Source organism: Desmodus rotundus, chromosome 7 (genome assembly GCF_022682495.2).
Source record: "Desmodus rotundus isolate HL8 chromosome 7, HLdesRot8A.1, whole genome shotgun sequence".
NCBI lineage: Eukaryota > Metazoa > Chordata > Mammalia > Chiroptera > Phyllostomidae > Desmodus > Desmodus rotundus.
In genome coordinates, this window is record NC_071393.1 from 135,899,494 (window position 1) to 135,913,049 (window position 13,556).

The 13,556-nt window shown below is 56.5% G+C and overlaps 1 protein-coding gene across 3 annotated transcripts in view; it reads left to right on the plus strand.

Moving 5' to 3' along the window:
• The first annotated feature begins 495 nt into the window (after positions 1-495).
• Positions 496-13,556, plus strand: part of TRAF3 (TNF receptor associated factor 3) — a 98,364-nt gene continuing 85,303 nt past the window's right edge. For all 3 annotated transcript variants that reach the window (XM_053928085.2, XM_053928084.2, XM_053928086.2), the window contains exon 1: positions 496-741. The gene's annotated coding sequence lies outside the window, so the exon portion shown is untranslated. The remainder of the gene's footprint in view (positions 742-13,556) is intronic.

The following is a 13,556-nucleotide window of genomic DNA, read 5'->3' on the forward strand; positions in this document are numbered from 1 at the left end:
TTGTGAATGCCGTGCCCATGAGTGTGAGTGAGTGGCCCTGAGTGTGCCATTGTGGCCGTGTGAGTGTGAGAGAGGGTGGCTGTCTTAGTGAGCCGCGTGATGCCATCGCTCCCGACCGCGAAGAAACCTGCACCTCTCGGGCCCCACGCGGCCTGCGTGGCTTTTTGACCCGGAAAGGGGGACGCCCGGGCGCGCGGCGCCCGGGGGCGGGGACCGCGGCGGGGGCCGCGCTGAGCTGGGGGGCGGGGCGCGCGGCGGCGGGCGGGGCCGCGGGGGGGCTGCCTCGGGCACCCCCGCCCTCGCCGCGGCGCCGTTGCTAAGGCCCTCCGCGCCGCGCCCGCGGGCCGGCCTTGGCAACCAGGAGCGGGCGCGCGCGAGCGCGCGGGCCCGTGGGCCCGGCCGCGCTGGCGGCTCCTGCGGCTCCCACGCGCGCGGGCGGGGCGGGGGCGGGGGCGGGGCGGGCGCGCTCCGGGCGCGCTCCGGCGGCCGGCGGGGATTTCCAGCGCGCGAGAGGAAGTGCTGCGAGAGGGAGCGTGAGGGCGCGAGGGAGCGCGGCGCGGCCGGGCGCCGCGTGCGCGAGCCGGGTTGCAGCCCAGCAGGGACTTTCCAGCCGGCGGCGGCGGCGGCCGCCGGCCCTTCCCCGCCCCCCGACATGGGGCTGCCCGGGGAGCAGGACGCTGCGGATCGCGGCGGAGGACGCGCCCGGAGGCCCTGAGCCGGCGAGCGGCGGCGGACCGCGGGGTAAGGGGCGGCGGCGGCGAGCGGGCGGGCCCGGCGGGTCTATCTCGGGGCTCCATCCCGCGCCCTCGGCGGCGGCGCGGGGCCGGAGCGGCGCAGGCCCGGCGCTGGGCGGCCAGTGCCCGGTGCGGCGCCGCCTCGCCCGGTCCCCGCCTGCCCGCCCGCCGCCCGGACGCCTCAACTTCGGGAAACTTTGTGCCCGGGGCCAGGCCCGGGGCCGGGGCTCCGTAGCTTTTCAGGAAACGGGGCGCCCGGGCCTCCTGCGAACGTGACCCTCCTCGGGGCGGCGAGAAAGCAGCATCTGCTGCGCGGCGGGCGTCCGTCCCGGGAGAAGCCGGCTGGCTCGGTGTCCACACGGACGGGCGTGCTCGCCCCGGGCCGGCGGCGTGTCTTTTTTTGAGCCATTATTTAAAAGTTTATACTGAGTCATTCCTCTGCAGATGAGCCTCCGACTGATTCATAGTCCGAGCTGCAGTGGCCTGGCGGCGGGCGGGCCCGGGCCGCGTTTGGGGCAGAATGCACGCATTCCACCTTCGCTGACGCGGAAGGTCAGAACGGGCGCCCTGGGCCGAGCGCTGCGCCGCCGGCCGGGGGCGAATTCCGCCCGCAGGCGCCGGGCTGCCGCTCGCGCGCTCCGCCGCCTGCCCACCGTCGCCCCGCGGGGACCGCGCTCTGATGTGCAGACCTTTGGGGAGAATCCTGTGCGGCAGAGTCTTTACCTTTAGCTGGGACGCGTAGCATGAAATGGAAATTGATGGGGCGCTGTGGACGTGCTCTGAAATTTAAGGAGCCTTCCGATCCCGGGCCGCTGGAGGAGACAGTTTTATGTCACGTTTTTCGTGTGAAGCTGTGAATCAGATTTCCGAATGACATGGGGCTGTGCGTGTGTGAGTGTGCGCCCTGTGCGTGTATTTGTGTGGAGTCATAAGGGCCGTATTGAGCCGCGTTGTTGCCGCTTCTTGATTTACATTCACAGCACACCACTGAGGAGGAGCCATAATTTTTTTTCTCTAGCGTCTGCTGTGAGCACACACGGGTGAAGCTTTGGGACTTGTTGTGTTCTGTCCCCTGTGTGTCTATAAAATCTTCATGTAAGGAAATGACCCGGGGGGCCAGCAGTTGGTGCTGAAGCCTTCTCACGCCTTTCACACGTCTTTGGAAATGGCCCGGGGACATGACTGCATCCTGGGCAGGAGTCTGGCCCCAGCGAGGACAGCCATTAGCTCTTCCAGTGGGAGCAAGGGTCTGCCTGGTCCCTGCCTTGTGACAAGGTGTATGTTCAGAGACGACAGATTCTTTGGCCAAAACAAAATAGCCTACCCAGTGTGAGAACTAGGGAATGCCCTGCAGGATTGGGAGCCCTCGCAAGAGTGGGTGCAGGTGGCAGGAGTGAGGCCCTGGAGTCCCGCATCCCTCCGAGAGATCAGACCTCAGCCCTGCGAGGTCTGCGATGTGAGGTGTCTCTCCCAGACGCCATCTGTGCCAGCTGTCACAATGCAGGAGCCAGGCACGCAGGGGGAGCTGGCAGGGAGAATTCCAGGCTTTTTTTTTTTTTTTTTAAGACACTCATGTGAATATCTCTGTGAGGCGGAAAGAAGACCAGTTATTTTCCTTGGACACTGCCCATTCATTTTGAAATTAATAAGATGGCCTCGCTCAGTGGGAAGGGTATGCAGACATTCCACAGGGACCAGGCGCCAGTGGTGGCCAGTATTTCTACACAATATCCCTGCTGTTGCTCACGCCCTGAACAAGGTCCTTCGTGTAATGGAAGCATCTCAGTTGCTTCTCTCTGTCTCCCCGTGTTCGGGATTTTGATTCTGTGAACATCCCTGCCGGAGTCCCTTTCATTTTTGACTCTGCAGGTGGAGAGGGACCTTCCTGCAGGTTGTCAGCATAGATATGCTAATGAGCCGAAGGGTGAAAATGGCTTACTCCTTTTTTTTTTTTTTTTTTTTGGTGATGTTAAAGCTGCACTTTAAGAAAGATAAAACTGTCATCGTGGTGTTGCAAGCATGGGCTAGCTCAGGCAGACAAAGGAAATTGCGTTAAATTTGCCCATCTCTGCTCTCCCCTCTTCCAGCGAGACTCGCGGCAGCGAGCCATCTAACCTATCAGGTGTTACACAACAGCCGAGCTTCCTCGCAGTGGTCAGCGTAAGATCTGCAACTTAGCAGAGGAGACATCTTACGACCAAGGTCCTCCACATGGGTTCCATGGGGTCAGGACCCCTTGGGTGCTTCTTTACAGGTGCTCACAGAGGAAGCAAAATTATCTGGGGGGGGGGGTCGGGAGAGTCATAATATTGACTTAAGATACAGAGAGAAGCTGGGAAGAGAGATGTGGAGGAGGAGAGGGGGGGTGAGGCCAGTGGATTTAGAAGGCAACCAGAGAGAGGCAGCCGAGGCCTGAATGTGGAGAGGATGCTTGGACCCACGCTGGGCAGGAGGAATGAAGCCAGCGGCCGGGGCCTGACGCCTGCAGGTGGAGGGCCTTAGAGAGATGCACACGGTGGTACAGCCTGCCAGTTAGCAGGCTGAGGGTCCAAAGGAGCTAATGGAAACAGAAGAAAATGCAATTTTATTTTTATATATATATATTTTTCATTTTGTGTTCATTTTTTAATTTTTAAATTTTATTCACTTATTTATTTTTAGAGCGAGGGGAAGGGAAGGAGAAAGACAGAAACATCAATGTGTGGTTGCCTCTTGTGCGCCCCTTACTGGGGACCTGACCCGCAACCCAGGCAAGTGCCCTGACTGGGAATCGAACTGGCCACCCTTTGATTTACAGGCCGGCATTCAATCCACTGAGTCACACCGTCCAGGGCAGGCAATGCGATTTTAAACTAGAAAAGGAATGAATGTAAGAAAACATTACGTATGTTTGGGTAATGTCTATTATTCCTAATTAACTAAAAATACACACCAGCCTTCTCATGTTAGGGAGCCTTCATTGACTGTGTCCTCCTGCACAGTGCGGGCCTAGCCATGGTGGGTGCTGGGAACTGACCGGCCTGGGAAGGGGGAGGGGAGGTTTGTGTGGGTAAGCATCAGAACTTGCCCTTGGCTGCGTTTTTTTGTCTCCCTGTGCGGACCCCGTGGGCTGAGGTGGGCCGATGGTGAGATGGCATGAACGCAGCTGACTCTGGTCTGTCAGCTGCGGGTATCAGGTTGGAATCTCTGCCTGCGTTCTCATTCCTCGAGACAAGTGGATCATTAGCTGGGACTTGGGAGTCTTTTTCTCATTTAATTTAATGTTCAATTAATGTGCCTCGAGTTCCCCTAATGTTCTGGTTACAGTGCCAGGATGATGAGAGATGCCGCCTGCCTTTGAAGGCGTGGTCTGCACAAGTCTGGGCATCTGGGCCTCTGTGCCCGGGGAGGAGGTGCAGAGACCTGCGGGGACCTGAGCCAGCGCCAGGATGGGTGCTGCTGGGGGAGGGGCGAGGACCCTGCCCTCAGCAAGATCGGGAAGACCCACCCCCTCCCGGAGAGAAAGTCGGAGTCAGGAGTTGTAGGCTGCAGTGAAGCAGGGGGTTGTGTGGAAGACTGGAGGGCTGGAGGCCGTTCAGGGATGGGAAAGCTCCTGGCTGGCCTGGATCTTGGGGAGGCTTCCAAGAAGTGGCACGGGGAGGGGGTCCGAGAATGGCAGTCCTCACCAGGCCCCTCGGTGTTTCCGAATGGTGGGATCTGGTGACTTGCCACCCTGCGCTGCTCGCTAGAGGCGCAGTGCTGGCGATGCCACTGCTCTGTGTGTGCCCAGGTGCCGCTGCCCCAGGCTTATCCGGCTCCTTCCAGGCACTTGGGCACCGGGAGCTCCAGTGGATCAGGCAGTCTGCCCCTGGGAAGGGGCTGGTCTGCTGTGGGGAGCACAGTAGCCGGCCCCACCCTGGGTGAAGCTCATTGCTGTCCCTGCTGTTTCTCCACATAGGTAGGGTGCCTCAAAAAGGGTGGGGTGGGGGGTTATAAATGGTAAAAAGCCCTTTGCCCAGGGACTCTCCCCCTGAAATGACCCAAACCTTTTTAATTTTCAAGAAATAAAGAATTGGGCCCTGTAATTTCATTTCATGATTGACTTTAAGGGTTCGCTCCATGCTGATTTTTATGCTGCATGTTTTTAAATGCAGGTTTTTGGTAACTTCTCACGATGCCATTCTGCCAAGAAAGATATCACAGGTGCTGTTCTGATATCCTGATTTCCCTTCCCATGTAAACACTTGGTTCTATGGCAAAACCTAAAAGCATATTTATTGGAAACTCGGTTTCTGTAAGGGAAGAGAAAAGCAAAATTGGTTGGCCAAGTGGCATCATAAGTTCTTTAACGAGGTGTCCAACCTTTCGGCGTCTCTGGGCTGCATTGGAAGAAGAGGAGTTGTCTTGGGCCACACACTAAATATGTTGTGACACGTGGTCACACAAAGAATCTCCTGTGTTTTAAATAAATGCACGGTTTTGTGTTGGGTGGCACTCACCGCCGTCCCGGGCTGCATGTGGACTGCGGGCTGTGGGCTGGACACCCTGCTTTAGGACAACAGCAGCATCAAAACGGTGAACCCCGAGTGCTTCGGTGTCACGATGGCGGAGTGGAAGTTTTCAGAGACGATGCTTGTGCTCTGGAAGAGCGGCGCCCGGTGGGAGGCCTGTGAGCCCCAGTGGGAATGAGGTGCAGGAAGGCCTCTCCCCTCCCCCGGGCCGGACTAGGGGCAGAGTCTCCTTCAGCATTTGCGTCCCTTCCACACCTGCAGGTTTGGGGTCAGGGTGTGTGGGACGGCTGCCACACCTGGGTTGGTGTAGTTGGGAGAGCCACGGGCTTTACTGCCGCCACCTTGACTGTGCCCCACCTGCTCGCCTCTTCAGACAGTGGGGGGCTCCCTGGCTGGGTACATTCGGGGCTGGTGTGATTGGAGACTTCATCTGACATTGTGGCTTTCTTGGGTGCTTTTTATTTTTAAAGATTTTATTCATTTACTTATTTTTAGAGAGGGGGAAGGGAGGGGAAAAAAAGAGGGAGAGAAACACCAGTGTGTGGTTGCCTCTCACACCCCCCTACTGGGGACCTGGCCCGCAACCCAGGCATGTGCCCCGACCAGGAATTGAACCGGTGACCCTTTGGTTCACAGGCCTGCAGTCAGTCCACTGAGCCCCACCAGCCAGGGCTCTTGGGTGCTTTTCATGACTCACAAAGGAACAGGGAAACCAGATCTCTTTAGTCCTTCCTTGCCCAGTAATGAGCAGAAGTCACAACTTTACTGTGGAAATTAAGTTCTGTCCTGGTGCGTTAGGAACAGCCTGATGGGTGAGGCGTCGTTCTGTGGCGAATGCAGTGTTCTGGTTTCAGGAGCCTTTCCCGTGTGTGGCGGGCACGGCGCATCTTCAGCACGGTCTGTCTCGCACCCTTTAAATTTTATCTTAAAATGTAATGAGAACTTTACGTTGTGCTCAGTAACATGTCTGATTTTTCTAACATAAACACACTTTGTTTCCCCAATTTTGAGCGTAGTTGATCCTCCAGAAGGTGCGTTGTGTTTATCCTTGGCTTCCCTGGGGCCCCTGAGGGTCCCCTGGCATCCCGCCACGTGGCCCGGGGCTGCCCACCCCAAGCTCGAGCAGTGTGGCAAGGTGGGAGGTGCACGCAGACACGGGGATCACGGTCCTGCCTCTGGGCCCCCCGGGGTCAGTTTCCCTGCCGGGGAAGGTGGCCAAGAGTGCCATGCCCGGCGCCTGCTCGTGAGGGGAGGAGTGGACAGTGAAGCATCCCACCAACGCACGTGCCCACGGGACTGAGGGCAGCGTCTGTGTGGGGGGGTGCAGGGACGCGAACACGCGTGTCAGGTCCGGCAGGGGCCGTGCAGATCTGCCAGGGGAGTTCCCTCCTTGCCTGTGGGGGGCAGCCGGGGCTCTGCGTGTTTGGTAAGGAGCTCTCCCAGGCCGGATCTTGGAGAAGCGGGACCAGTCGCCCAGAGTAGAGCTTTCCCCTGCGTTCTTTGTTGCCCTGAGGGTTGCCTGCCCCAGGGGAGCTGTTTGGCATCTAATTCCAGCTTGCGGTAGTTGAGGATTATTTAATCAACACACATTTCCTACTCAGGGCAGTCAGTGCTGGTTCCAAAGCTAACAAGTCAGGTGAGATGCTCGGTGACCATACTGTCTCCGAGGCGCTGCTGTGAGGCAGGCCAGCCAGAGGACGCCTTTGGTCACGGAGCAGTGGGGGCGGGGGGCGCGGGGGTCTGCTACTGCAGGGCGGGTGGGCTCAGGGCAGAGGCCCAGACGCCTGCCTGGGTCCCCTGAGCCTGTCATCTGAGGTCTGAGGAGTGGGAGCTGGCCGGCCGCCCGTGGTGCAGCCCCGGTGCCAGCCCAATGGTGGAGGCCAGGCCTCCCTGTCTTCAGAGAGGAGGAGGAGGAGCAGCAGGACGTGGGACTCTCGAGCTCCTGTCCTGGTCCCTGCACTCCGCGGTCCGCTTGAGCTGGCTCACGGTCGACTTTGGGATGTTGTTCATACTCCAGACTTCCAAATTCTGCCTCCAGACCCTACATGCTCTGCCTTTGCTGCTGTGTGGTGCCTTTCAAGGTGGTTGTGCACGCGTCCAGCGTGTGTTCGCCTGCAGCCTGTCCTTTCCTCCGAAATCTGCTTCGCCCGTCCGGACTTGTTTCCTGGCCGGTACTCATTCCTCCTTTCTGTTCTGAGGTACTGTCCTATGGCAGCAACATTTCTTTCAGCAGCCTTTATATTCAGTTAAAGCCCTGGCCGGTAGCTCAGTTGGGTGGAACGTTGTCCTGATGCGCCAAGGTTGCAGGTTTGATCCCCGCGGGCACATGCCAGCATCAACCAATGAGTGCATCCATACGTAGAACGGCAAATGGGTGTTTCTCTCTCCCTCTTTCCCTTTTCCTCCCTTCCTCTCTTCCCCTCTCTAAAACGTCAGTACATATAAAATTAAAGTGAAAATTCAGTTAAAGCATTCTTCAGATGCTGCTTACATCTTGCTGAGTAGCAGTCGCAAACCTGATCTCTTCCTGTGCTTACCTTCCCCTCTCTTTCTTTCAGTTTATGTTTAAGCTTGTACCTGGTAATGACGATAGTGTTCAGAGATTGTGTCTTGACAGGGTTTTATCAACATCAGCATGTCTGTGCTGAGCAAGTCCCCGAGGCCTGGCCACTCTGCAGAGAGCACGCTGGTCACGGCGCAGCACAGTGAAGGTTCTACCCGTTCGCCCGGGGTTTAATTAGAGCTGCGGGTCCCTGGTGGGGATACACGTTAAAGGCCAAGAAGCCTCCCCATAGTTAGCAGGGGAGTGATGTCGGTGGTGGCTCTTCGGGCGCAGACTTCACGTGGCGCTCCTGCTGGGCTGCTGCCACGTCATGCCCAAGGAGCCGGGAGGGGCAGCCAAGGGGGGCGCTTGTGTCACAGCCCCCTGTGCCCGCTCCAGGAGGGGCTGCGAGGAATGGGCCCAGCCGGACACTGAGGCTGCAGGGACAGGGGCCTGCCTTTGCTCTCTCACAAGGTGGCCCTTTTGGGTGGAGGCAGTGCAGTGGGCCCGCAGGGCCTTGTGTGCCGGAGCTGGAATGCCCCTCCTGGGTGAGGGGTGGCCCGGGGCATCCTGGGTGGTGTTTTGAAGACAGGCGCCCTGAGAACGGGGCCACGTTGTCTTGTGTTCACGGTTCGGCCAGTGGAAGTGGGACTTGTGTCCATGTGCCAGGAGTGTGGGTTGGAAGTCGGGCCTGGTCTGAACTCCCGCCCTTCCTGTGGCCGTGACAGCAAGTTGCTTTTGCTCTGAGCCTCTGCGTTCTCGTTTACGGAAACTGCTCGGGGGTGGAAGAGAGGCTGTGAGAGCCGAGCATCTCACAAGGGCTAGTCCGGCTCCCTCTCCCCCGCAGGCGGGTGACGGGCGCTCTAAGGTCTGGGGACGAACAGTTACTGTCTCTCTGCACAAAAAGGTACGTCCACATTTTGTCAGCCCTCTGTTTTAGAAAAGCAGTTTTTGTGCACGTGGGTTTGTGGTAAATTTAAATGTTTTAGTACATTATTGTCTTTAGTTATTTAGCAGAACAGTATTCTTCAACTCATTCTGTTGTCTGTTCAAAGACTTCTTCCTTCAGGAGATCTTCCCTGAACACCCCAATTTTTTTCTTTTCTTTATTTCTTTTTAGAGAGAGGAGAAGGGAGGGAGCAAGAGAGGGAGAGAAACATCAGTGTGTGGTTGCCTCTCAGGTGGCCCCTACTGGGGACCTGGCCCACAACCCAGCCATGTGCCCTGACTGGGAATCGAACTGGTGACCCTTTGGTGTGCAGCCCACGCTCAATCCACTGAGCCGCCCCGGCCAGGGCAGCCGAACACCCCGTTAAAACAGCCCACGTTGCCCTGGCCGGGGTGGCTCAGCTGGAGCGTGGGCTTTGATTCCCTGTCAGGACACGTGCCTGGGTTGTGGGTTCGGTTCCCCATCTGGTTGCTTACGAGAGGCAACCGTCGTCGTTTCTCTCCCTCCCTCCCTGCCCCTTCCCCTCTCTCCAAATATCAGGGAGCAGGCCCCCGGGTGAGGACGGAGGCAGTGCCTGGAGGCTGCACCCTGAGGGGAGGGCGCGGTCTGGGCGCACATGCAGCACCGGCCCTGCTGTCGCCCACTAGCCCCCGCCGGGAACCGGTGTGTTCATTGCCCTAACCTGTGTCCCGGGGACCGAAGCGTGCGCGCTCTTGTGTGTGTGTGTGTGTGTGTATGTGTGTGTGTGTGTGTGTGTGAGAGAGAGAGAGAGAGAGAGAGAGAGAGAGAGAGAGAGAGAGAGAGAGTGAGTCAGTGAGCTGCAGTCTGAGCACGTTTTCTTTTACGGAGGAGAAATTCACACAACGTACAATCAGCTCGTTTAGAGTTAGAGCTCGGTGACAGTCCGTGCGCTCACGATGTTGTGCAAACACTAGTTCTTTCTAGTTTCAAAACGTTTCCGTCGCCCGTAACCACCCCCCCACCCCCCACCCCCCGCCGGCACTCCTTACGTAATCGGTTCCTACTCCCCTTTACTCCGCTTCTCTAATCTGCTTTCTGTCTGCGCCGATTTGCCTGTTCTGGGCTCTCATCTGCAGAAGGAGTCACGCCCCACGAGCTTTTGTGTCCAGCTCCTTCACTTGGCATAATGTCGCTGGGGGGCATCCAGGCTGGAGCCCGGACCAGCGTTTTGCTCTTACTCGCGGCTGAACAGTGCCCCACCGTGTGTCCGCACCACCGCGTGGGTGCCCGTCCACCCACTGACGGACGTGTGGGCGGCTTTCACCTCTCGGCTGTGGCGGCGGATGCGTGTCTTCCTTTCTTGGGGAAACGCTGGTCTTGTGGTAACTTTGCATTTAACTTATCCCCACCAGCAATGCGCTGGGCTTCCAAGTTCTGCGCATCTTTGGCAACATTTATTTTGCCTTCCTGACGAAAGCTGCTTTAGTGGATGTAAAGTGTATCGCACCGTGGCTCTGTATCTCCTTACTGACAGCGCGTGCCTTCTCATCTGCCCTTCCCTCGCGTGCCTCCCCGGGGCAGCGTCTGTCCAAGCAAGCCCTTCGCCCGTGCTTTAGTTGGGTTTGTCTTTCTGTTGTTGAGTTGTAAGAGTTCCTTATATGTTTTGGATATTAAGCCCTCATTAAATACGTGATTTACAAGTATTTCCTTTCATTCTGTAGGGTTTTTTTTTTTTTTTACCGTGTTGATAATGCCCTTTGATGTTTAAGAGTTTTTAATTTTGATAATGTCCAATTTATCCGTTTCTTTCTTTTGTTGCTATTGCTTGTGGTATCAAATCTGAGAAGTGCTTGCCCGATCGGAGGTCGTGAAGGTTTACTGCTGTGTTTCATGGCGTTAGCTCTTACATGTGGGTCTTCTGCCCATTTTGAGTTGATGTGTGTCTGTGGAGGGAGGGAGGTGGGGGCTCCACTTCGCTCCGTTGCTCGTGCTGGTCCAGCTCCGCCGCGCTGTGTGTCGGAGGCAGACTGCTCTCTCCCTGCTGGTGGTCTTGGCATTCTTGTTGGAAATCAATTGGCAATGTCCGTTTGAGTTTTTTTCTGGATTCTAACTCCCTTGGTCTATGTGTCTGTCTTTATGCCAGTAGCATACTGTTCTTTAAATTACTATGGATTTATACAAAGGTTTTAAAATTTTTTATTTTTTGATTGAGGGGGAGGGGAGGGAGAAGGAGAGGGGGAGGAACATCTGTGTGAGAGAGAAACCTCGATGGGTTGCCTCTCACACACACCCCGACTGGGGACTGAACCTGCGACCCAGGCATGTGCCCTGACCGAATCGAACTGGCGACCTTTCGCTTTGTGGGACGACACCCAACCCACGGAGCCACACCGGTCAGGGCTAGAAAATTTTGAAGTAAGTTTGAGAACTGTGAGTTTTCCAACTTGGTTTTTTTTTTTTTTTTTTTTTTCAGTATGGTTTGGCTATTGGGGATCCCTTGGAGCTCCATACTGATTTGAGATTCAGTTTTTCTCTTTCTGCAAAAATAATTTGGAGTTTTGATAGGAGTTGCATTGACTCTGCTTTGGGGACTTGCCATCTTAACAATATTCATTCTTCCGCCCTGACTGGTATGGATCAGTGAGCTGGGCGTCGCCGGTTCAATTCCCGGTCAGGGCGCATGGCCGGGTTGTGGGCCTGGTCCCTGGTTGGGGGGCGTGTGAGAGGCAGCCAGTCGATGTCTCTCACCCTTTCTTTCTCCTTCCCTTCTCCTCTCTCTAAAAAATAAGTAAATGAAATTTAAGAAAAAAAACAATACTCAGCCTTTCAGTCCATGACCTTTGCGTTTATTTACATCTTTAATTTCTTTCAGCAAGATTTTGTTGTTTCAGCGACCAGATCTTCACTCCTTGGTTAAATTTAGTCCTGGGCGTTGTATTCTTCTGGATGCTGTTGCAAAGGGCATCCTTCCCTCAGCTTCGTTCCCGGATTGTTCATTGCTTGCTGTCCGTAGAACCGCAGCCGGTCTTCGTGTGCTGGTCACACACGCGGCATCTTGTCACTACCTGCCGTGCTTTTCTGTGGGTTCTCTGGGAGCGTCTGCGTAGAATCGTGTCAAAGGGAAGTACAGGTCATTCTCCCTCTCTTCCCCGTTCGGACGCCCTCCGTTTCTCCGTGGCCTTGTTGCCCTGCTGGGGCTTGTATGGCTCCGAACGGCAGCAGGGAGCGCAGGCGGCCTGGCCTGGGCCCGATCCGAGGGGAGGTCTCAGCCGTGCTCCGTGGACTGTGAGGTCAGGTGTGGGTTGTTAAAAAGAAACGCCCTTTGTCATGGTAGAGAAGTTCCTTCCATTCCTGCGTTGCTGAGTGCTTTACCGTGAAAGGTGGTTGAAGTTTGTCAGATGCTGGTGTCTGTTCACGAGATGGTGTGACCCCTCCGTTCCGGTAACGTGTGTGTGTGTCACGAGGGATCTGTGCATGTTGAACGGCCCTCGCTTTCCTGGGGTAAATTGCGCCTCGTCGTGGTGTTTGCTCCTTTCCACGTGCTGCGGGATTTGGTTTGCTGTTATTGTTTTGAGAATTTTCGCATCCGCATTCATAAGGGATGTTGGCCTGTAGTTTTCTCTCCCTGCGCTCTCTTGGTCTGGCTCCGGTACTAGGGTACCAGCTGCATCCTGGCAGCCCCAGGTGTCTCCTCAGCACTTTGAGCCCTGCCCTCCCGTGGCCCGGGGTGTGCAGCAGGTTCCAGGAGGGTTCCAAAGCAGACAGGAGACCTCTCTGACGGTCGTCATACCCCCTGCCTCCCTGCTTCCCAACGCCAGGCTGCTCCGAAAGTGGCTTCTAGCTGGGACGACCCTGGCTGGCACCACCACTGAACTCTGTCCACCAGGGGGACAGGAGAAAGGGGCTTTGCATTCCTGATGCCAGGACAGGAGAGAAGGGCCCCTGTCACTTCATGAAAGAGCCACAGGTGGTTTCAGGCAGTGACTGCTGCTGACAGACCACACTGACCACCAGTGACCTGAAACAGGCATCCGCTGTCAGCTCTCAGGGTTCTGCGGGCTGGCCAGGCAGGGCTCAGCTGGGCGATTCTTCTCCACTCCACGTGGCATGAATGCGGGTCACTCACTGACGTTTCTCTGGCCTCAGGTATGGTCTGGAGGGTCCAAGACAGGTGCACTCACATGCCTGGATGGTTGGGGGTCCGCCCCTCTGTGCAGTGCCAGAGTCTCTGCAGATGCCTGCCTGCTGGGGTGGCTGGACCTCTTATGCGGCAGCTCAGGCTGCTCGAGCAGCGGTTTGCCGGCTCCTTCATCTCACGGCACACAGCAACCGATGGCTGAATTCTGTGGCACTCCAAAAAATATGTTCCATTTTTGCTGATCTGACCAAAAATGTAGCTATAATTTTAATTCACTCACACCAGGCAGCTATTATTGTTTTGGCTATTGACATTTTTTAATTTGACAATCTAGGAAAAGAGGTTAGTGCCTCTGACAGAATAGACAGATATTGCATGTTTTAGAAATTCTTTTTTTAAGTATATTTTATTGATTGAGGTATGGGGGTCGATGAGGGTAGAGGGCACTGTGGCCGTCTGGTCTGCGTGTCCTCTCTTTGCACCTGCCCAGGGCAGCACCAGCCGCCCCATCCCTGGTGTCCCAAGCACACCTGCCTTTGTTCCCAAACGCCAACCACTCCTGGGCAGCTACCCTTCTGTCCAGAAGGAGTCAGCCACGTGAAGTGGTTGATGTGTCTGCCTGACTGGCCACGGTGTGGAATTTCACGGAGTCCTGGGAGCCCCTGAACTCCCTCCAGTTGTGCCTGAGGTCAGGAACCCTCGCTGGACGGTCCGATGTCTCTGACAGCAGTGACATTGTGCG